The sequence below is a fragment of the Gopherus evgoodei genome, chromosome 11 (assembly GCF_007399415.2).
Source record: "Gopherus evgoodei ecotype Sinaloan lineage chromosome 11, rGopEvg1_v1.p, whole genome shotgun sequence".
NCBI classification, from domain to species: domain Eukaryota; kingdom Metazoa; phylum Chordata; order Testudines; family Testudinidae; genus Gopherus; species Gopherus evgoodei.
This window is the reverse complement of record NC_044332.1, coordinates 15,994,334-16,018,646: the sequence shown is the minus strand read 5'-3', so window position 1 is coordinate 16,018,646 and position 24,313 is coordinate 15,994,334. Positions and strand designations below refer to the sequence as shown.

Sequence of the window (24,313 nt, the reverse complement as noted above, 5' to 3'; positions counted from 1 at the left end):
TTCCCACTTTTGGCACACCTCACAAGACTGGACATACTTGGCAACATCCTTGCTCATCCCCTCCCAGTGGAAGGACTTCCCCAACCGGTCTTTGGTTCTGTTCACCCCAGCATGGCCACATGGCCCATCATCCGATCATGGGCTAAGCTTAAGAGCTTTTCCCTGTACTTAGTTGGAACCACCAACTGTTTTTATGGATGCCAGTCTTCCCGGTGTCCACCAGAAAGAGTCTCCTTATATAAAAGCCCTTGTTCTATAACAAACCGGGATTGGTTAGAAGAGCTGAGAGGCGGTGGGGTGCTCCATGCCGCCGCCCAAGCTTTCTGAAGTTTGTCATCTGCTTCCTGCTCATTCTGGAACTGTTTCCTGGAGGCAGGAGACACCAGTTCTTCCTTAGACTGTGGACTTGGGCTTGGTCCCTCTGGAAGCGATGTAGGTGATGGGGTTGTTTTCGTGGCTGGTGAACCGCTCTCCGCTGGTGCACCAGGTGGTATTTCAGGCTCTGGCTGAGCCTCTTGGGTATGGTGGTCTGCTGCTTCTGCCAGTTCAGGCTCGCTGGCACCCTCTGGCTTTGGGGTTGAAGATGCGTTTGCAAGCGCTGGCATCAGTGCGGGCAATGGTTCTGGTGCTGGTTGCGTTTCCAGGTCCGGGTCTGGGACTGGAAGTACTGTGGCTGTTGCAGTTGTTGGCAGGGGATCCGGGTCCACTACCTCTGTCTGGGTCTCTGCTAACACAGACGGGGCCTCTGTGGATGGTTCAGGAACAGGGATGGGTCTGGAGGCTTGCCTGGCTTGTAACCATTCCCACCCTCTTGGCCCGCTTTACCTGGTTGGCCAAGTCTTTCCCCAGTAGCATGGGGATGGGATAATTGTCATAGACTGCAAAAGTCCACTTTCCTGACCAGCCTTTGTACTGGACAGGCAGTTCAGCTGTAAGTAAGTCTACAGCTTGTGACATGAAAGGGTAAATTGTCACTTGGGCCTTTGGGTTGATGAATTTGGGGTCCACTAAGGATTGGTGTATAGCTGACACTTGTGCCCCCGTGTCTCTCCACGCGGTAACCTTCTTTCCACCCAGTCTCAAAATTTCCCTTCGCTCTAAGGGTATTTGAGTGGCATCTGGGCCTGGGGATCTTTGGTGTGATGGTGGTGTAATGAGCTGCACTCGGTTGGGGTTCTTGGGGCAGTTGGCCTTTATATGTCCCAGTTAATTACACTTAAAGCATCTCCCAGCTGACTGGTAACTGAGCCGAGGTGGGTAACTGGAGATTGGTGAGGTGAGAGAATAGGGAGTCGGCGGCTTTCCTGGGGTTGCAGGTGGGGTCTTGGGTTGCCCTCGGGTATAGGGTTTATTGTCGGTGTGACCCCTTTGATATTCGCTCCCCTTGATAGTAGCTTTTTTCTTTTCTGCCACTTCCACCCATCTGGCTCCAATTTCCCCAACCTCAGTGACAGTTTTGGGCTTCCCATCTAGGATGTACCTTTCTGTTTCCTCCCGAACACCCTCTAAGAACTGCTCCAATTGTATTAGGAGGTGCATGTCATCCAGACATTTAACATTGGCTCCTGATATCCAGGCATTATAATTCTTTCCAATGTGGTATGCGTGTCGGGTGAATGACACATCTGTTTCCACCTTCGGGCTCTGAACCTCTGACGGGCATGCTCAGGTGTTAGCCCCATTCTGATTCTGGCCTTGGTTTATAATCATTCATGTTCTCCTTAGGCATTTCAGCCGCCACCTCTGCTAGGGGTCCACTGAGCAGTGGCCTCAGCTCTATCATGTACTGGTCTTCAGAGATGCTGTACCCATGGCAGGTCCTTTCAAAATTTTCTAGGAAGGCCTCAGTGTCATCACCTGCCTTGTAGGTGGGAAATTTCTTGGGATGTGGAACAATAACTGGAGAAGGGTTGTTAGGGTTGGCTGTGTTATTCTGTTTAGCCCGTGCTAATTCCAGTTCATGCTTTCTCTCTCTTTCCCTCTCTTTTTCTTTTATCTCCTGCTCTCTCCTATGGGCAGCCTCTCTTTCTCTTTCTCTCAGCTCTATTTCTTTTTCTCTCAGTTCTATCTCCTTTTGTTTTATTTCTAGTTCTTTTTGTTTCTTTTCCATGTCTCGCTTGTGGTCTGCGTCTTTGATTTGTGCCTCTGCCTCCAGTTTTGCCCGTTCCTGTTTCAGGGTGTCCTTGGTAGTCATGGTTTCTGCTTTCTTGTATTGGGGTGCCTTCTGGTGTTTACTGCCTGAAATGCTGCTTTTCTGTTGCCTTCTTCGGGTTGCTTAGCAACAGAGTCTTTTTCTTTTTTTAACTCCTTCTGCCTAGCTATTCCCGACAGAATTAGAAAGGAAAAAAAAAACCATTCATTTGCAAATGTGTTTTGCTGGTGTATGGGGACTCACAACTGGAGTCCCTTTGTTTAACAAAGATCCTTGTTAAACCCTAATGCCTTTGCTTTCAGAGTACTCAGAAAGGAGAGACCAAAAAAACTTGCAGACCTTTGCTTTTAAAAGCAATCTCCTCTAGCCTGCTTTACACACAGCTAGCAGAGAAAGAGAAAGAGAAAAAGAAAAAATCCTTCTGGCTTTGCTTCTAAATCCAAACCTCAGTCTGCCTGCAGATAGCTAGCAGGGAGAGAAATAAAAACCTCACTGGGTTTTGGATTTTATCTTATCTGTCTATCCCACATGCTGCACACCAATGTCATTGGTATAATCCCCCACTCTGAACCTTAGCGTCCAAAAGATGGGGTACCAGCATGAATTCCTCTAAGCTCAATTACCAGCTTAGTACTTGTAGCGCTGCCACCAACCAGGAATTCCAGTGCCTGGTACACTCTGGTCCCCCCCAAAAACCTTGCCTGGAGACCCTCAAGACCCAGTCCCTCTGGATCTTAACACAAGGAAAGTAAATCCTTTCCCTCACTGTTGCCTCTCCCAGGCTTCCCCTCCCTGGGTTACCATGGAAGATTACTGTGATTCAAACTCCTTGAATCTTAAAACAGAGAGGAAAATTCACCTTCCCCCCTCCTTCTCTTTCCCCCTCCCAAACTCTCCCTGAGAGAGAAAGTAATCCTAACACAAAGAGAAAATTAGCCTTTCTCTCCCCCTTCCCTCCTTTCTCCTCACCAATTCCCTGGTGGATCCAGACCTAGTCCCCTGGGGTCTCACCAGAATAAATAAACAAAGAATCAGGTTCTTAAACAAGAAAAGCTTTTAATGAAAGAAAGAAAAAACAGTAAAAAATATCTTTGTAAATTTAAGATGGAATATGTTACAGGGTCTTTCAGCTATAGACACTGGGAATACCCTCCCAGCCTAAGTATACAAGTACCAAAGTGAAATCCTTTCAGCAAAATACAAATTTGAACTCCTTCCAGCCAAATACACATTTGCAAATAAAGAAAACAAACATAAGCCTAACTCTCCTTATCTACCTAGTACTCACTATTCTGGACATATAAGAGACTGTATCAAAGAGATTGGAGAGAAACCTGGTTGCACGTCTGGTCCCTCTGAGCCCCCAGAGTGAACAACCACCAAAAACTAACAGCACACACAAAAACTTCCCTCCCTCAAGATTTGAAAGTATCCTATCCCCTGATTGGTCCTCTGGTGAGGTGACAGCCAGGCTCACTGAACTTGTTAACCCTTTACAGTCAAAAGAGACATGAAGTACTCCTGTTCTATTAACCCTTAACTATCTGTTTATGACAAAGATATATATATGGTATTACAGAGAGACGGAAGCAACTACAGTTCCTGCATAGAAAATCTGGTAGTTAGCTTTCCATGTGAATGATGGGATACTGGATTGCTTTGTTTGTTTAAAGTGTAATCTCTCTGGGGCTGACTTCTTCCTCTTTGAAAAAGTATTTCCATTTTAGGAATAGCACTGACATCCCCTTCTACCCAATAAACAAAAATAATCAAAGCCCTATCCTAAGCAAAGGTTTTACCTCTAAAAACGAGACGTGCCAGAGATTCCATCAGGTCCACTCGGGGCTTTGGTGTTAATTTTATATGAAAAGCATTCAGGTACTCTAGTGATGGGCAGCAGTATATAACCCATATGCAGATCATCTATTACTCCATTCTCAGTGGGTCCTCGGGTGGTACTGTATTAAAAATAATAAATAAGGACTATGAGCTACAGTTTTAAGCAGTTATGTGTAATGTACAGTAAGCTGTGTAATGATGGTGCCCAATGAAATTAAATCCAATAGAAGGAAATCAAAGAGATTTGGAAGAGAACACTTTCTTTGTGAGAGGGGAAAATAAACTGAGAGGGAATGTAGAGGCAGGATTCTCCATTGTGCTGTAACATATTCGTTCATTTACACCAGTAAATCAGAATAGCATTTTATATTGGCTTTGCAGTTAGTCTGCACAGGGGTAAATGGTTACACAAGGAGCAGGGCTACAGAGAATTGAGCCGTGAGCATGCAGTGAGAGGTCAGGATTGCCAGGTGGCCATATCACAAAGCCCTCCCTCCCACAGTTGTCTCCCAGATTGGCAGTCTCTGAGCAGATGGAAATGATTGAAGTGTCCAGCAATCCTCCACCCCCAGAAGTGGTTCCTGCAAAACAGAGTTCAGTAGCATAGAATGTAAGCCTGTTCTATGACTAAAGAGAGGATTTCAGTCCGCACAGTTATCTTTATAGCAGAAAATGATCTAAGGCAGGAAGTGTAATGTCACCCCAGCAAAACGGTGATCTAAACAAGTCTATGCAGATGGATCGGAGCCAGGGGCAGCATTGTAGGGAGAGAGGGGCAATCCAGGGCAGGGGAGAGGGCTAGTCCTGATGTGTAATTAGGAAAAGACTTTGTTCATGTTATTTTGTATAACAACATTGGTGAAGCATATGGGTCGGTGCCGAGTCTGGAGCTAACAGAGGTGACTTTAATCTTTCTCCATGGAGCAAATCATTAACCCCTTCAAAGAATGTTCTTCGACTCTGTTTGATTGGTTCAGTGGTCTCCAACCTTTTTGTGGCCAGTAGCACATTCATGTTTTCAGAAGAGTGTGGTGGGCACCAACAATTTTTCAAGACTTATTTTTATTTGTACATTAAATAATACGAGAAACATCATATTTAATATTACATAATATATGAATCCATAAGATAAAAAGGCTAATTTTACATGTAAAAGGTATTAATTAAATTATTCGGCAATTACTCTTTCACCTTACCATGTGAATTTGCTCTTTTTTATCTATCTGTAAGAAAAATTAAGGAGTTTTTACAAAATAAATATCATAAACAATTTTCATCTTATTTATTTTAAAAAAGTAAAACATTGCTGAACTGCTGGTCCAAATATATTTATTATTCTTACTTTAACATAGAATGAAGCCTGCAGCCCCGGAGTTCTCTGTCCCCGGCAGGCGCGGGGCCGCAGTTTCTCTCCGGCTTAAGCCACAGCCCCGCGCCTGCCAGGGATAGAGAACACCGGCAGCCGCAGCCTGCAGCCCCAGAGTACTCTGTCCCCAGCAGATGCGGGGCCCTGGCTTCTCTCCCCTGCTGGGCATGAGGCGGGTGCACATAAATGCCCTGGCGGGCGCCATGGCACCTGTGGGCACCACATTGGGAACCACTGGATTAGTTCAATATGCACAGTTTCAGGAAAGAAATCATTTGGACAAAAGTCTTAGTTTCACTGAGATTTCTTGGGTTCGGAGAAAAAAAATGATGGCTGAAAGTTTTTGCCAAGACTTAAATTTAAATGATTTGCATTTTCTTTTCAGATTTTTCCAGCTCCTATTGCATTTCCCTTGGACTTGATTAGAATCATAGAATATCAGGGTTGAAAGGGACCTCAGGAGGTCATCTAGTCTAACCCCCTGCTCAATGCAGGACCAATCCCCAGACAGATTTTTGATCCAGGTCCCTAAATGGCCCACTTAAGTATTGAACTGTTACCAGTTTTACAAATGCTCAGAGGAACATGCAGAAAAAAAGAGAGAGATTCCCATTTCCTCATGTCTGCTCCCCACCTCTTCCCCTCCTCCCCAGTACTCAACTGATCTCTGTGTTCGCAGGACTAAAAGAGAGAATTGTTTGCCATCTAACCCTGCTGGAAAAGGCCTCATTAAACTCACTGCTGAGAGGAGGGGTGGAGGGGATACCAGCACATTAAATAGGTTCTCTGTCAAAACTTTCAAGGAGCTTATGTAATGTGGCATTTCTACCACAGTAGAGTTAAGAGAAGGAGGAACCTATCAGCTTTTTAAGTAACCTAAACTTTGAGCAAATACAAATGTCTTGAAATTTAGGGCTATCAGGATGATTTGTGATAATGTAACTCCGTTAATGGATTCACCACTATGTTAATCCCATTTTATGTCAGGATAATGGCATTAATTTCAGTTGTTACACCAGCGTAACACTGCCATAACGTGATGAATCAGGCCCTCTGTCACTTGGGTTAACTTACGGGTGAGTACTGGGACTGAAACAAACAGTTTATTATTTAATAGTGCCCTGCTATTGAAAAGAGTAAGGCTTTGAGATTCTATCCAGGTTGCACATTTCAAGTGATGATTCCTGTCACAAGGAGGGGGTCAAACACTAATCAGGTTAGGCCCTGCACCAGGGCAGGGGAGGGATAGCTCAGTGGTTTGAGCATTGGCCTGCTAAACCCAAGATTGTGAGTTCAGTCCTTGAGGGGGCCATTTAGGGATCTGGGGCAACAACAAACAATAACAACAAAAACCTGTCAGGGACAGTACTTGGTCTTGCTAGTGAAGGCAGGGGACTGGATTCAATGACCAAGATCCCTTCCAATTCTTTGAGATAGGTATATCTTCACATGTGACTTTTATTATTGCCAGTACCAAGCATTGCAGCTGTATGAGTGGGAATGTACTCTACACACAGTATTCAGAATTTTTCCCTCTATTGGTTTTAATACTTGAGTCTTAGGGCCTAGAGGACTGTGTAGTTCAGGTTTTGGAAGGATGGATCTTGGACACAGAGTCTCTATCCTTAGAAGTTTTGTGGATGGTGCTTTTCCAAAGTTTCTTTAATCATCTTTAGGTTCCTTTTTCTCTCCTAGTAAGCTGTCTTCGGAAGCCAAAAAATCTTACCCTGCGCTATAGGTGAAACCACGTTATATCAAACTTGCTTTGATCCACCAGAGTGTGCAGCTCTGCACCCCCTTCCCCAGCACTTCTTTACCACGTTATATCCAAATTCATGTTCTATTGGGTCGCGTTATATCAGAGTAGAGGCGTACTATGTCTCTTCATCAATTGCATGTAAATAGTCCTGAGCGGTATTCTAAAGATCACATCTTTTGAGGGCATCTGATTATCTTCCAGAACACTTTCTCACTTCTGTAAAGTTTGTGCATGGAGTCCTTTTTTTTTTTTTTTTTTTTTTGGGGGGGGGGTGTCATTTCCTGACAGAGTTACCTGCAGATTACATATCTTCTTTGCTGTGTTGGGAAATATTAAAGATGAACCTGATTTCTCCAGAGAATTCCTTTTGAAATCTCCACTAGGTAGGATCTGGGAGTTTCTGCTAAGCGCTAAACAGTTACAAATGTCTGGGAGCTTTTGAGCCAAACTTTGTTCCCTGGTCTCAGTTCAGGTAGACCTTTTGTTCTGTGCCAAACAGTGAAGTTTTGTTGCTGCTAAATTTTTATTTCAGCATTTTGTCCTTGCAATTCATTCAGGTTGGGCCTCTTAGGTTTCAGCTGTATCGGTGCCACAGGAAAAGTTGTCCTTTGTCATCTTCCCGTCTTTGCTTATGCCTTTCACTTGTTTGTACCTTGGAGTCACTCCTGGGTTTTGGAGAGCATCTCTTTCTGAAATACCGTAGGGATAAGAATGCACCATCCTTTCAGAAGCAAGCCATCAGCCATGTGAAGATCATTTCAGTCCTGCCAATATAGATGGAAGTCAATTCCTTCAACCCGACCCTCTTTGACAGAGTTGAGTCAGTTTCTGGCAAGTTTAATCCTTTAGTTATTCATCTCAAACTTGCTAAAATCAGTTGTCAGATGCTATAATTTCTGCCAGAACAAGGTCAGTATAGATTTTGATATGTTTCACTAAAAACTTTTCTTCTTTTGGCAATTGCTCAGTTAGGGCAGTAGCTAGTGTTTGTTGCTATGAAGGCTTTCCTGGATATGTATCCAGCGCTGGAAGAAAATCACATCAGCCGTAGTTGAAGTCTTTGAATCCTAGGTGAAAGATCATCCAGTGGTTTTGAACCCAATTATGACACTAATGGCTTGTGGTCTATTTCTGTGTTAAAATTCAAGCCAAACAGATAGGCACAGGCCCAAGTGAACGCTAGAGCTTCCTTTCCTGCTTGAGCATACCACTGCGCTGTTTCTGCCAGGCTTCTTGATTTGAATGCAAAGGGTCTCTCATCTCCTTCTGGCTTCTTTTGTGTGAGCACCGCTCCTAAACTATATGAATAGGCATCCTCTGCCACTGTTCTTGGGTGTTATTGTGCCAAAACATGTGGGAACATCCATGGATTTTAATTTATTAAATGCATTTTATCATCTCTGCTATATACCAACATATCATCTGCCTGGCAAGTCTGAGACATTCTTTTTGGAAATGTTCTGGTTCTGAGATATGCCAAATGGAAGATGACTGAAATAGTACCTTTCAAACAAGGTAATGAATGTTGTTAACAGTATGTATTCTTTAACAAGAGAAATTTTGCCAGAAGCATACTGTACTATCTAACTTTGAATTGATTTTAGCTTCTGATAACCAAGCTGATGTCTGGTCTACCGTGCGACGCATATGTCTTTCTCTGCACAAACTTTTTTAAAGCTGTGTAAAGTAAAAGCGAATCTGGGTTTTACCATTGGGCTTTTGTATTATAGCCATCCTGGCACCAATCACAGGGTTCTTCTATCTGGGAAATAACCTCCATATCTTCCATTCACTCTCTTTTTTTTTTTTTTTTTTTTTTACTTTTCTTAGCAAAGGTATAAGGAAGCAGTATGGGGTTGCGAGAGCAAAAGAAGTCACTGATGGCACCAGTTTTATTTTGTACTCCCCTGAAGCTCTCCTAGTTCTGAGAAGATAGGTGGATATGCCTCCTGTAAAGCTTGCTTTTTGCTATTATTGCATTCCAGTTTCTCTGCTAGGTGTAGCCCTTGTATTGCTGGCAACACTAGTAAGGGAGTTGTCAGGTTCTTGTATTACATATATTCTGTTCTTTCTCCAGTTCCCAAGGAACTGGTCACAAATATCCAATGTATTGATACTAGTCTCATATACAATTTTATTTGTTCTTTGCAATCTCCACCTTAGGATCAATTCTAATTTTTTTTTTATTTGCTGCTCCAGTATCAGTTTCCATACCCATCTACCAAGGTATTGTAGGTTCTATTGAGGGTGTCTCTGGAAGTATAGACTCATTGTCATCTGATAACACTCCCTCTTGGATTGCTGCCACTGCTCTTGGTGACCTGTACGCTATTGCAAAATGTCCCATTTTGTGGCATCTCCTACATTCTGCCTCTTTTGCATTGTTGCCAAACCTGGGTTGGTTTATTGCCACATCTTCCCCAGCTTTTCCAAGCTTTCCTGTCTATTAAGGTTCGTTAGTCTCCCACTCGCTAGTTGTGCATTGTTCTTATGTTATAAATTTGGTCTGACTTCTCCTTTCACAGCTGTGACTTTTCTCTTTACTGTGTCACTACTATCTGATGCCCTCTCCCCTATGCTTCTAGCAAGTAAGTCACACTACTGTTTCTTTATGGTTTCTTACATTCTCACTTTGCCTGTACCTTTTTCTAGTGTGAGATCTGGGTCTAAATGAAGCCGTGCCGATAACTTTGTATCTCTTATACCAGCAACTGTTCTCACTCCAGTTAGTCCTCCTTTTAGTGTTCCATATTTACAATGTTCAAGCAAGACTATGAACTGCAATAATAAAAGTCTCTGCTGTTTTCCCTTTTTCCTGGCATCTCCTGTTAAATTGGCCCTTTCATATATAATACTCCATCTGCCTATGAAATGGGCATCAAACGCTTCTTTCAATCTGAAGTATTCTTTCTTTTCCTCATCAGTGAAGGGTAGGGCACATAGGATATCGTCAGCAGCATCACCCATGGCAAATATGAGGGCATTTATCTGGCATTGTTGTGCTTTCGCAGGTAAACCAGAAGCCATCCAGAAACACTCAGATCTTCGGCTCTAGGAAGGTCAGCTGCCTGAGTTGCCAAAATTAAACTTCTCTAAGAGAGCCATTTGTGCTATGGGCTCATTACTGCGGTGAACCCAAGCTCTGTTTCCTTCCGGCTGCTGCTTTTGTGTGTCTTCTCCCTGATTTTCCACTTTCCCCACACTCACCTCTCTGGAGGTCAGTTCTTTCCTTTATTCCTTCTTTGGGGAGAGGGATTCACTCATTCCTGGCACTAGTAGGGTGAGGTTATAACCCAAAGAGCCAAGCTTTAAACAGTAACTAACTAGGAAGTTCCTCTGTTTATTAAGCTCTCCGCTGCAACATATCCTGGTCCTCTCTGGTAACTATGTAGGTCCAGAACTCTATAAAGACTTCACACTATACACCCCACGATGCATTGCACATCTCAGAATATGAGGTTAGCAAAGAGGCTATACAACTGCTAGACTCAGAACAGGTTATTTAATGCTGAGGGAACATAAACTGTGGAGGGGGAATGGTGATGTGGGTTACTCGAAAATCACAATTAAAAAGCAACTGTGTTGGAAACCTCTGAAACTGTAAATTGAGGAGTAAGAGATGGGGAACTTGTTTAGTTTGGGTAATCGGAAAAGGTTTGATCACTAGCCATGGTCCAGTGCATATACCAATGCAAATGTTCTACCTTGTCTTTCCTGTATTAGTTTAGTTCCCATATTTCCATACAGCCCGATTCTCCCTTTGGGGCAAACACTCAAATAATGGTAAGGAAACTCTGGGGTTCTATTATACCATTCCATGAGGTCTCTAGAGTTTACCCTCCATGGATTTGGCAGGATGTGAGACTCCCCAGACCTCTGGATGTCCCAAGACCCAAGAGGAAATCCCATGAGTCTGAGGCCATCTTTTGAGTGTCAAGTCATTCTTGTAAGTCCACAATGATTGCAAATTAGTCCTTGGGTTCAGCACAGCACAGCTCTCTCAGAGCCTCATGCTCTGGGGGTGCAGATAGGGACAGTATGGATAATATTTTATAGCTTTGAGGGAATATGTGAAGTAAATAAAGCATCTCCAGGCACCCATTCCTTACCTGGGCATCCACCCTAGAAAGGAAAATATATCACACAGTACTATAGAAGGGACATCTCATCCCTCCTTACCACAAATACACACCCATGCAGACCCATCCAGTCCTAAAAACACCTCAAAAAGCCTAGAGTGGAGACAGAAGGGCTCTACAGCCTTCCCAGAAGGAAAACAAGTCTGAGCTCTCATGGAGCCAGGGAGGAGCAACTGCCAAAGACTCTTCATGGAGAACACACAGCCAGCAGCTCCTTTCTGTTAATAGAGAGGGAACATCCGCTCTAGTGCCTCTGCAAATCTCAACTGCCAGCCGTATGGCCTGGTGTGTGTGTATGGGTAGACAATGCACCTACATGAGCAGGAATTAAACCAAATAGTATCCAACAGTGTTTTAGATTGTGTCTGTAGTTGTGCTCACTTTAACAGTTCAGTGATTGCTTAAATCTGAGCTTTTATTCGGCATTGTCACAGACTATCCTCTGCCACAGACTACTTGGAACAAGTTGCCTTGGAGAATTGAATCTTCAGCCACTCCTCATTTAGAAGGATTTTCTGGATAGTGAATAACATATGCATGTCCTAGCTTTATTTCTGTCAAACTGTGATTTTTGTGTCTGGGCTGGGAGGAAAAGGGGAGATAAAGTATTGTTTAATTTAAAGCAGCTCTAGTAATCTACTCGAGACTGCCTTGCATTGTAATATGACTGTTGTAATGCGGGGATCCTATTCTGGTGGACATATGAATGAATGAATAAATTATTGGCATCAAGCACTTTTGTCATTGTGTAAAAACAAGAAAATGACTATTTGTTCCGTATAACAAATCTAGCTGGATTCCAGCACTAAATCTCTCTCACAGGCAAAGGTCCATGGAGCTATGAAAGGCAGGTTTTCTAGTGGTAGATTTTGTGTGTGTTTTGTGTTTTTGTCTGGGATCTTAACTAGTAACTGTATCTAAATGTGTAGGTCTAATATCGACTCAAGATCAGTTTTATCATTAAAGCTACCAGTCATTGTTCCTTTAAATCCTCGCTGTATGTATACACAAGCACACGCATGGTCTATGAGGATTTAAGGAACAATGACTGGTTGGTTTAATGATAAACTGACCTTGAGTTGATATTAGAACTACACATTCAGATACATTTTCAGACTCTATTAGCTTCTTGTTTTGTTTTCTAGGTAAATAGTAGGTTCTCTCCTATCCAAGTTCTTGGAGTGGCAGGGAAATTGCATGGCAAATCTTGCTGTGACTTTAGCATGCTAATTACTGTGCTGTGTTCTCTGGGCTAGAGCCTCAGCTGGTGCAAATGATGGCAGCTCCACTGTGCTTGTTTACACAGTTTGGGGGTCTGGCCTTCCGCATTTCTGTAACTGTTCATACTCCCAATCTGTGAGTGAGAGAAGTGCAGTGTGTTTCTGGTGCTCAGAATGCTGCAAGAGTTGTGTAACAGTGACTATGGTGATCTGACTGTCACATACAAGTACAAGGTGAAAAGTGGGCCACTAAAACAAAATAGATGCTGTTCACTTAGGAATTACACTTGCGAATCCACTGTGTTTGACACTAGTTTTGTGACATTTCTCCCTGAAAAACTGGCTAACTATTCTATAGCCACTGTATCTCTTGCTAACAGCATAAGATATATGTGACCTGATAGTTGGTATAATGCAGCATGTTTGCTGATCCATTCACCAATTTATGTGTTTTAGTAATAACTGTAAATCTGGCAGTCCCCACATCCACATGTAGCACGCACCTGTGGTTTCTATCAGCCCTGGCTCTGAGCAGAGGGATAAGGGAGGGTTGAGAAACGAAATAATAAACCATGAGTGGCTGATTAACAGGGTTGTGTTTCAGTCGAGGATTTACGAGGGCATAAGAAAGCCTGACAGTAAACTTTGAGTGGTTCATAAAACATTGCACTGGAGCTGATTCAGGTATGCAACCAATAAACCACATACTGCTAGCTCTCAAACAATTCAGCATTCTTAAACAACTCTTACACACAATTATTTACTTTAGTAAATCTTCACATCAAAGCTTATATACATAATATTTAATATATATATGTATGAAAAGGTTCAGAAAAGGGCAACAGAAATGATTAGGGGTATGGAATGGCTTTCATATGAGGAGCGATTAATAAGACTGGAACTTTTCAGCTTGGAAGAGAGACAGCTAAGGTGGGATATGATAGAGGTCTATAAAATCATGACTGGTGTGGAGAAAGTAAATAAGGAAGTGTTATTTACTCCTTCTCATAACACAAGAACTAGGAGTCACCAAATGAAATTAATAGGCAGCAGGTTTAAAACAAACAAAAGGAAGTATTTTTTCGCACAACGCACAGTCAACTCGTTGATCTCCTTGCCAGAGGATGCTATGAAGGCCAAGACTGTAACAGGGTTCAAAACGAACTAGGTAAGTTTATGGAGGACAGGTCCATCAATGGCTATATCATAACTCTAGTCCCAGATTTGGACCTTAGCGTCCAAAATATGGGGGTTAGCATGAAAACCTCCAAGCTTAGTTACCAGCTTGGACCTGGTACTTGCTGCCACCACCCAAAAAATCAGAGTGTTTTGGGGCACTCTGGTCCCCCTGAAAAAACCTTCCCTGGGGACCCCAAGACCCAAATCCCTTGAGTCTCACAACAAAGGGAAATAATCCTTTTTCCCTTCCCCCCTCCAGGTGCTCCTGGAGAGATACACAGACACAAGCTCTGTGAATCCAAACAGAGTGACTCCCCCTCTCCGTTCCCAGTCCTGGAAACAAAAGCACTTTCCTCTTCACCCAGAGGGAATGCAAAATCAGGCTAACAAATCCAACACACACAGATCTCCCCCTGATTTTTTCCTCCCACCAATTCCCTGGTGAGTACAGACTCAATTTCCCTGAAATTTCCCAGTAAAGAAAACTTTAACAGGTTTTAAAAAGAAAGCTTTATATAAAAGCTTTATATAAAAAAGAAAATGGTCTCTCTGTATTAAGGTGACAAAATACAGGGTTAATTGCTTAAAAGAAATATGAATAAACAGCCTTATTCAAAAAGAATACAAATCAAAGCACTCCAGCACTTATATTCATGCAAATACCAAAGAAAAGAAACCATATAACTTACTATCTGATCTCTTTGTCCTTACATTTAGAAACAGAAGATTAGAAAGCAGAAACTACTTCTCCAAAGCTCAGAGAAAGCAGGCAGACAGAAAACAAAGACCCAGAGACAACCTTCCCTCCACCCAAAGTTGAAAAAATCCGGTTTCCTGATTGGTCCTCTGGTCAGGTGCTTCAGGTGAAAGAGACATTAACCCTTAGCTATCTGTTTATGACAGGCTATTAGCCAGGATGGGCAGGCATGGTGTCCCTTGTCTCTGTTTGCCAGAAGCTGGGAATGGACGACGGGATGGATCACTTGATAATTACCTGTTCTGTTCTTTCCCTCTGGGGCACCTGGCATTGACAACTGTCGGAAGACAGGATACTGGGCTAGATAAACTTTTGATCTGAGCCAGTAGGGCCATTATTATGTACATACACATCAAATTCTACATGTATCGAATGCAGTGTTTATACATAATAAGGACTTTGCCGTTGATATGGATTTTGCATAGAGGACACTCAGATACTATACTGATGGACAGCACTATAAAACCGTAAGATACATAGAACTCAATCCCCATTAGAGAGAGTGAGTGTGTTGTGCAATACAGAACGAAATGATCATGTAGATAGCAATACATAACTTAAACAGCAACCAACCATTTACAAGTAATTGTGAAAGAGGCAAAAAAGAGCATTATCACTACAGGTGTTGAATAAATTGCATTTAATGTTTAAACATCTAGGGTAAAGTGTTGTATTGGCTGTAGGAGTGACATTGCCCTCTGCTGAGTGGCCCGCAGAGAGGAGGATAACGTAATGGAAGCAGTTACTGACCTTCTTCTTTACTTGAAGTGGTAAAGCCCTGTGGTTTTGGAGCAGAACCACCAGTTAGGGTTGCCAACCCTCCAGGATTGGCCTGGAGTCTCCAGGAATTAGAGATTAATCTTTAATTAAAGATTATCTCATGGGATTAAGTCACCAGGAATATGTCCAACCAAAATTGGCAACCCTGGTGCCGGTCGTGGCTTCCCAAGAATGAATGAGAAAGTGGGTAGGTGGGTGGGTGGTAATTGTATCTTGTGTGTGCAGATGTTTCTTCATTAGATTGGCACCTGACTGCTGTGTTTGAAGTACAGTGAACCTCAAAAGTTCAAGATACACTTTGTCTAATGGATGGAGAAAGTGTAATTTACTAGCTTTGTGTCTATGAGTGAGTAAATGGTATTCTGTAGTCTCTGGCAACAGAAGATATAGGGCCTGCTACTGCTACCAACCACAGCATGCTGAGATTTTAAAGACAGAATATAATCTAATCTGTCTCTCTATCAAACAGGTCATTGAGGTCCATCATGACAAAGGATCTCTCGCAGAAAAGCATTCAGTCTTGATTTGTCTTTTAAGATCAAGTGGTAAAGGCCTAATTTTTTGGAATTGAAGGAGCAGGGTTCTAGCCAAGCCTCCACTAGGATGTGTGTGTCGTTTAGATAGTAGTTGTGTCTGCGGCCACAGCACTTGGATTCTTTATAGTAAGTAAATTCTGGCACTCTTGGAGATTGGGAAGAAGGCTGAACTAAATGACTAAGGACATGGAATCTGTCCCAGCAGTCAGATTCAGTACTCTGATGTATTTTAATGCGGTGGTGATCCCATTAGAAGAGGTTTCTTTTGCTTTCGCAGAAGCTTCAATACACACACATACACACACGCACTCATAGGTGCCAATCCTGTGGGTGCTCCGGGGCTGGAGCATCCACGGGAAAAAGTGGTGGGTGCTCTGCATCCACTGGCAGCTCCCCAACCTGCCCCAGCTCACCTCCGTCTCTGCCCCTGAGCACGCCACTGAATCCTGCTTCTACTCCCTCCTTCCCAGCGCTTGTGCCACCAAACAGCTGTAAGCGGTGGGAGGGAGGGGGAGGAGAAGGAACGTGGTGTGCTCGAGGAAAAGGCAGGGCCGGAGCAGAGATTTGAGGAGAAGTCCAACGGGGCTGGGAGGGGATGGGGCCAGGGGTGGGGCATGAGCACCCACCGGCGCCAAGGAAAGTTGGCGCCTGTGCACACACTTGGTTTATTTCTTATGTAAAGTCATGCTTAGGTGGGGAAAACAGAAAATTCACAACCACTGATGCTTCAACTTATTGCTAACTCAGATGCAAAAAACAGGTCTATTCAAAATGAGATGCCCTATTAACCTGTGCATTCTCATGCTTCAAGGTACGAGTAACTCATAGGCTTCACTGGGAATTACTTGTGTCCTGTGATGGAGTGGTAGGGCTTTTCAGTGAACCATTGAGTTCTGATTTGTGTATGGGGGGGGGGTGTTAGTTCTATACTGGGTCTTTGTGTGAACAGAAGGTTTTTTCTGCTAAATAAAAACAACTTTTCCTTCACTTGAACAGCATATTTATTTAAAACCAATAAAAAGCCACAGAGACAATGTCTATAGGGAAAACAAAATATTTCTAGACCTGTTTCTTCCCTTCAGATAACAACTCTTCCTGAAATGCTGTTTAACTAAACTGGGTGCTTGTGGGATGCCGAAATTCCCCCTTTTTTCACTATAAATCATTCAGCTTTCCAAGCTAAGTCTGACTGGGGGAAGCATGCATCACCAGTGCGGTATTTCCTGAATACTAATGCTAATAATAATAGAACAGGGCCCAAATGTACATTAAGCCACTTGTGACTTCAGTTAGCGGCATAATAGCCAGGTCTGTATAACCTCTGTCTTTATTTTGATACTGCTGACATGATGTCAGAAGGGATGAGAGCCTGCCAAGAACTTCTGAATGTATTCACTCCTCCACCCCTTCTTTCTTCTGCTAAGCAAAGGAACAACACAGAGCACTCGGTGAGCCCAAGTAACATGTGGTCTCTAGAAGGCTTCACTAGACCTAAGAAAGGGCTCCACTGTGACTTTAGGCACACCCTCGAGTAAGGTGTGTAAGCTTCACTAACCTAGATTTAACCCTTGGAGGTGCTGTGCCTGAGACCCATCTGAGACGCAATTTTTTCCCTGTTTCCAGGAGGTGTTAATTCATTACTGGCCTACATTGGGAGCTATCAGCTATCCTATTCACCCCCTGACCAAGCTCTACTACTCTGGCTAGCAATCAGGAACCTGCATCTGTCCATTCCCCGCCCAGCAGAGGGACGAGTAGCAGGTGAGCAGCTTTTCTTTCTCCTTTATGCCTTATTCCAAGGTCCAGGTAGCCTGTGTAGGAGTATGAAGGGAGGATCTTACTCCCTTTGTGTAGGTGCATAGTCTACATCACAGTCTAACCCCATTTAAATACATTCAGATTCATCGATCTGCTATTATCACAAAGAAAATAAAAATAAGTCTTCACAACATAGTAGTGGAGGAACATGGGGTAAAAGATATGAAGAATGGAAGCTAGAAATGTTGTAGATGCAGAAGACAGGACAGGACCCTGCAGAACTTCGGAGTTCAAGGAAAAGCCATGAGAGCTTTTCAAAGGTTACTAAGCCTTTAGAGAATAACCATGAAAGGATAGGTAGAGATTATTTGGATCTGCACACACTTGAAGCGTGAGATCCTTAACTGCTCACAGAGCTACGTCATAATTGTTACAATCCTCAGTTCTGCCTATGAAACCGTTACCCTAAGGAGACAGACTTAGATATAGTGTATATTAAAATGAAGTAACAGTTTCATGGTAATTGATATTTTTTTGTGACACATCAGTTACAGTTTCTGCCTTGTTAAACACTTTTAAAGCTGCTTCAGTGAGCACAGCTTCGCTTCCAGGACCTCTGGGAACCCTAGGTTTATTAATCTTTGCAGCATGGTTGGGAATGCTGAATTGTTTCAAATTTCTCATTTTTGCCTAAGCAGTGGGCATCTTCATGGTAAAGTCAAAAAAGCAATTGTGGACATAATCTTATGAGCTAGTTTGAAAACCCTACACACATTCACATGCATCTTTGTGCATATTTGCTGTTCCTATAATTATTAAATTCAGACTAGAAAGACACACTGGAGCTTGATTTTAGTGATAATTTGCCTATATAGATTAAAGAAAATTACTCTTCAGTGCTATTTGATGTGCATGCTTCAAAATGATAGGGCCTGATCCAAACCCAATGAAGTGAGTGGGAGTTTTTTAGTGGGCTATGGATCTGTACTGATCAGTGGGGAATCTGCTTGTAAAGATCAGATTAGAAATGGTTTCTTTGATATTTTCAAAGGTAGTGGGGAAAAAATCATGAGAACCACTCAACAACAAATAAAGAATGTTAGAGCTAATGGATGTACCACCGAGAGTTGCTAAAAACCTACCTGACCTGCCTTGTTTTTACAATGCCTAGCAAAACTTGCTGTGTTCTTGTAAGATGAAGGTTTTGCTTGTGTGTGTGTGTGTGTCTGGTTTGAAAAGTTCCCCTGGATCAGGTGTTGGGCAATCTGGTTTGATTGTATCATAATGAGCACTAAGTCATTTCCTATAACAGGATTCCGCTGTCATATTGTGGGGTTTGACAGAATAAAGGAACTGTTCGGAAATAAAATTGGGCACTTGCTATTTATACAAAACAAAAATGTGTGCGTATTCTCCTCTTTCTATTTCTTGGGGCAGTACATGATTTATGAGCCTGTCACTGTCCTTTGTCTGTTTCCTTCATCGTGAAGATTCCAGTTAATGACACTCCACATGTGATTAATAGAAAGCGTTATATGACAATGAAAATGAAGCCTCAACACCCTACTTAGCAGTCACACAGCTGCTCCAGAACGATAGCAGAGGGGTGGAAAACTGCAAAGTGATAACTTAGACGTGAAATATTATTTGCAAACTTTCAACTGAATAACTCCAAAGGAAAATGAGATTTATTTCAGTGAGTACATGGGTGGTATTGAGTTTAAGGTTACGTGCCAAGGCTGGAAGCCAGCTTGCCAGAAATAGTGATGGTCCAAACTTTTAAGGCAAACTTACTGCTGTGCCATGGAATTGCCACTTTCCTTATTCTATGTTTAAAAATAGATCCCTTACAGGCTTCTGTTATAGTATGATCCATTCAGTAATTTGCATGGCATTCCATATTTTAGAGTGTGAGTAAGTTGGGAAGAGGTGGGAGGGAGGAAAGACGCACTGCCTGATCCAGATTCTCCTGCCTCTTCAGTTCATTTAATTCAGTATGGTTAAAGCATCATAAAGCGGACAGATGGGTGTTTCACAGATGTACATTCTCTAGCACTTGTTTCCACAGTGGTACGTTGAGGCATTACCAGCCACCATCTGGCGGGGTGTGTGAGAAGGGGCAGAGGGCAGATGCATTCTGCTTGTGGAGGACAAGCAGTCAAAAGGGATGAGTGACAGGGGTAGTGTGAAGATCTTGTGCTCTGGGGGTGAAAGCACCAGAATTCCAGCTGTCCTGTGCAGGTGCACAAGAGGGGAGAGGAAAGGAGATGGTTGAATCATCCTTTGTGCAAGGATGCAGGCGGAAACTGGAACTTTGTTTCATTACCAGTAACAAAACTAGAGCATTCCCTTCAGACTGCTCCATTTCTGGTTTTGATCCACTCTGTTTTACGCATTGAATTCTGCAGATACACTTACAGGATTAACTGCTGAGAGCCTGATTCTCATCTTTCACCAGTTTGATGTCACTGGAACTCCACTGACCTCGGTTTGTACTTGTATGAGAGGAGAATTCGGCCCAGAAATGCCAAACCTTTGTTATAGCACAATGGGGCCCCAGTCCTGGCTGGGGACTCTTGTGCTACTGGAATGCAAATAACACAGCACTAACACTGGCACAGCTCCTGATGCAGCACTCTTTACTTGGTCAAAACTCCCATTGTAATCAGTGGATCTTCCCCCCCCCCCCCACGTAAGGCCTTCACATAGAAATTTCAGCTTACACATGAACTCTTTGGGCCTGTTCTGTTTGTACGGTGCTTAGTGCAGTGGACTGCTGTCCCAAGGCTAGGCTCCTAGGTGCTAAGGTAAACCGAATAGGTGATTGCATAAGGCATTTAAAGAATCTGTGGGCCTGATTGTGGAATCCCTACTCCCATCGATGAGCAGTTACGCAAACAGTCCCAATTGGCTCAGAGGAGAATGTCCTCACCACTGTTCTTAAGGGTTCCCCAGTCCAAGTCTGTAGCTAGAGAAGGGCGTACAGATTCAGGCTACGTTTACACCTCACACTCTGTGTAGGGTACATGTAGCTACACGCCACAGAGAAAAGCAAGCTCCGTCCACATGGCGGTGCATAGCTACAGGTGTCCGTGAAAGCCGCTGGTGGGGGAAGGCAGTGGGTAGAGGCTTCAGCAGTTCCCTGCTGCTTGCACTGCTTGGGTGAGTAGAGAGCTGTGTGGATGTATACACGGGTACATACCCACAGGAGTCAGGCAGGCCTTTACTCGCCTATGCTGGCTATTTGTACCTTGGCTAAGGAGGCAACCCGTGTACATGGGCTACATGCTGCTGAAAGAAGTGTGCCATGTAGACATCTCTTTGGCAGCCATTGGTCCTCACTCAGGCAAAACTTCCACTGATGTCCATGGGAGTGTTGCTGAGTAAAGACTGCAGGATTAGCCTCGTTGATCTATTCATTTCTTTGTTGCTTTAAATGTGTGTGTATGTGTGTGTGTGTATGTATGCGAGAGTCGGTGAATATGCTGTTAAAAGGGCCATTTTGGGCTTTTTAGAAAAGCATCCTGTACTTTAGTCTGTAATCTGATAAGACTGTTGGAGAAGGAGAGGGGCTGGCTGACTCAGAGGGATTGGTAATGGCAAGTAGTTCAAATCCAGCTTTGTTTGCATCTACTCACTCTTCAGTTGTCTCTCGGAAATTGTTTTGGCATTGGCCCTGTTCTCAGTGCACAGCTGTCCGTACACAAAATTTCAAACAAGCACCTTTGTGCTTTCTCCTTTGCTGCCCCCATGCACAGGAAGAGCTCCCTATAAACATCTGCAAAGCTGCCTCACTGTCCTTCAGCTCCCTTCTTAAAACTCCTTCTGCTGTGATACCTACACAAAACTCAACAATGGCTCACTACTCAGGGTGCTGAGACCACTGCATATCATGGTGATCAGTATTGTTTCCTTGTGCTCCCCCATCTGTCTGTATCCACCTGTTGTGTCTTGTCTTACACTTACATTATAAGCTTTTTGGGCCAGGGACTGTCTTTTTGTTCTGGGTTTGGCAGTGCCTAGCACAAAGGAGACCTGGTCTATGAAAAGGGTTCCTAGATGCTACTGTAGTACAAATAATAAAAAAAAAAAACCACCAGCACTGCTGGCAGTTTTCTTGGATTTTTCAGCAGAGAGGTCAAGAACTGAATGAGCATGGAAACTGGATGACTTTCTCAGCCCCTAGAAGTGGCACCTCCAGGTCATGGTTGAGGCACATTGACAAGGAGACGGTTTGGGGACACATCATGATCTAGTTAAATGGGGTGCTGGACTGTGGGTCAGGATTTTATTCTTAACTCTACTACTGATCTTCTGTAGACCTTGGGAAAGTCACTTCACCCCTCTGAGCATGTTTCCCATCCCACCCTCTGTCTTGTCTGTTTAAACATAAGCTCTGATTGTCTCTTGTTATGTGTTTGTACAGTGCCTAGCACAATGGCACCCTAAACTCATCTGTGGTCTCTATGCCCAGGTAATATAAATAAATAACAATTCCAATTGACTGGGCAGCATGGAAAACCTTCATCTGTCACAACCTTTGTTTTATTATCCCTCTCGATACCCAGGGAGAGTCAGCACTTCTCGGAAATGTAAAATTAATACTGATATGTTTGTTTTTTTTTAAACAAAACCTTGAGCCATGAAATTAAATGGCAGCATATGGAGATGTGGTGAATAAAAATAAAATTAGACTGAGAAAAGGCCTTAAGCTTCTCAGCTTATCTAGCTCTTTGTGTGCTCTGTCAGATGGCAAGCACCTGCACAGTGCATGGGAATCGGGGACAGGCTGTCAGGAGACTGCCTTCCACAAATAACCTTTCCTTTCAGGGTGGAATGGCCTAGCTGGTCACAGTTAGCTGTCTTGCAGGTTCCTGTGGTGTAAAATCACTTGCATTCAAAAACACTGTGTTCTGTCGCCCTTGGTTAAACAGTGGAGTCAATCCTAACTGAATAGTATTTTCTTTTAAAAGGGGTGTGTGTATGTGTTGGGGTGGCGAGAGGAGAAAAGATATCATAGTTTTATTGCAACTGCATAGTTCTCATCTGAAAAGGTATGTTTAAATCTTTCCACAGCCATTCAAAAGAGTGGTTAGTACTAGCTTCTTTGTGTTCTCTGGCAGTTATTTTTGAAGGCAGTTACACAATAACAGGACTTGGCACGTATGTAGCACCTTTCATCTGAGGATCGAAAATTGCTCTATAAAGCATTAATTAGCTGCCTTACAACACCCTTGTGGGATGGCTAAGTGGTTATTATAGCTATTTGGGGTAAACTGAGTCATGGAACCATAGGAACTAGAGAGAGAGGAAACCTGTTAGTTCAGCTACTGGATTCCTTCCCCGGCCAGCCCTGAATTTTCCCTACATGACACTTTTTAGGGCTTTAGCCCATGTTCTTTGAAAAGACCCAGGCGGTGAGGCTTCCACTACTTCCCTAGGGAGATTTTTGCACAAACTAACATACTCAGGAGGATTTTCCTGTTAGTCAATCTCCAAAATCCCTTCCTCAGTTCCAGCCGGTTGTTTTTATTTTTACCCTCCCTCTCTCTTACCACCCCCTCTCTCTCCTTAGCATTTATACCTTGCAAGTATTTGTAGCATCTCCTCCCACTTCTGTTACTTAGCCCAAGCATCCAGTACATATTTATCTCTCTCACTTTTCCTCATCAGATTATCCCTTATGTCCCCTATTTCTTTGAGTTGATTTTCTTTGAACTCCCTCCACTTTGCCAGCCTTTCTGGTACAAATGGAGAGGTTAAGGGCTCTGGCCAATGCCACAGAGCGAGTCAGAGCCAGAACCAGGGACAAAACGCAGGGATCCTAATTAGGCCAAGGCGAATTTTTTAGGTTTCAGATCATGTGGGTTGTGTAAACCTAAACCAGCAGGGTCCATTGGAGGGTCCAACCTGGGAGCTTTCCTGGGAGTTTCAGGTTCTGTGAGTTTTTCTCTGAACCAGAAATTCCAAAGTCCTCCCCGCCACAAACTCCATGCAGTCCTCCAATGCCCCCCTCCCAGCACACACCAGCATGTGTCCCATTAACCTGGAAATCTTCAGACAGGTTGGATAGCAAAGCACCCAGCCCTTATCCTCCCCCTCCCTGTCCACCTGCTTTGTGCTTCTGCTTTGCTGGGTGACAGGGGCGGGGAAGGGGAAGCTCTCCCTGGAGCCCCTCAGGCCTAGGTGCCTAGTGGGTGCAGGAGCTGATGCTGTACACTGGCTTTGCTGGTGTAAGCGAGTACCTGACAGTGTCCTCTCATGGCTGATCCTGCGCAGAGGGTACATGACCGATATCCAGCTGTTCCCTCAAGGGACACAGGCCTGTGGTGTTGGAGCTGGGGGGCCAGGATTCCAGCCTCTCTCGGTTGTTATGATAACCATGCCTGTTGTCTGCAGCCTGGCGCTGCTCCTTACAGCACCGCTGATCTGTGAAGCAGAATCTGCGCGCTGTAACCTTGCCACTTGGGGAGCCTGCCGCAGCCACTAGGTAGCCCCAGCACTGCCCCCTTCTCCCCTTTCCCTGCTGGCTGCCTGTGGGGCAGAGTTTGCTCCTCTTCTCAAGTCTTCGACCGCAGCGGCGTTGGACCTGGTCCTCCGAACCATTTGAGACTTGGCTGTGGCCTAGCCATGGTGAGGAGAGGAAGGAGGCAGGTGTAACAGGGAGAGGGAGGAAGGACTCATGGGGGGCCCTGCAACAAGTGATCAGAGGAAACGCAGCCAGGGAGCCTGTAACAGGGATCTGAGCAGGATTCTGGGGTGCAGGGAGCAGGGTGGGATGACAGCAAGAGGGGCGAGCTGTGCAGCAGAGAGCACAATATAGAGCCT

The 24,313-nt window shown here is 43.8% G+C and overlaps 1 protein-coding gene across 12 annotated transcripts in view; it reads left to right on the top strand.

Moving 5' to 3' along the window:
- MAP2 (microtubule associated protein 2) overlaps positions 1-24,313 on the top strand; it is a 342,751-nt gene that overhangs the window by 107,271 nt on the left and 211,167 nt on the right. For 11 of the 12 annotated variants that reach the window (XM_030580178.1, XM_030580185.1, XM_030580184.1 and 8 more), the window contains one exon: positions 17,351-17,488. The exons of the other annotated variant lie outside the window; for it this stretch is intronic. The gene's annotated coding sequence lies outside the window, so the exon portion shown is untranslated. The remainder of the gene's footprint in view (positions 1-17,350; positions 17,489-24,313) is intronic. 12 annotated transcript variants of the gene reach the window in all.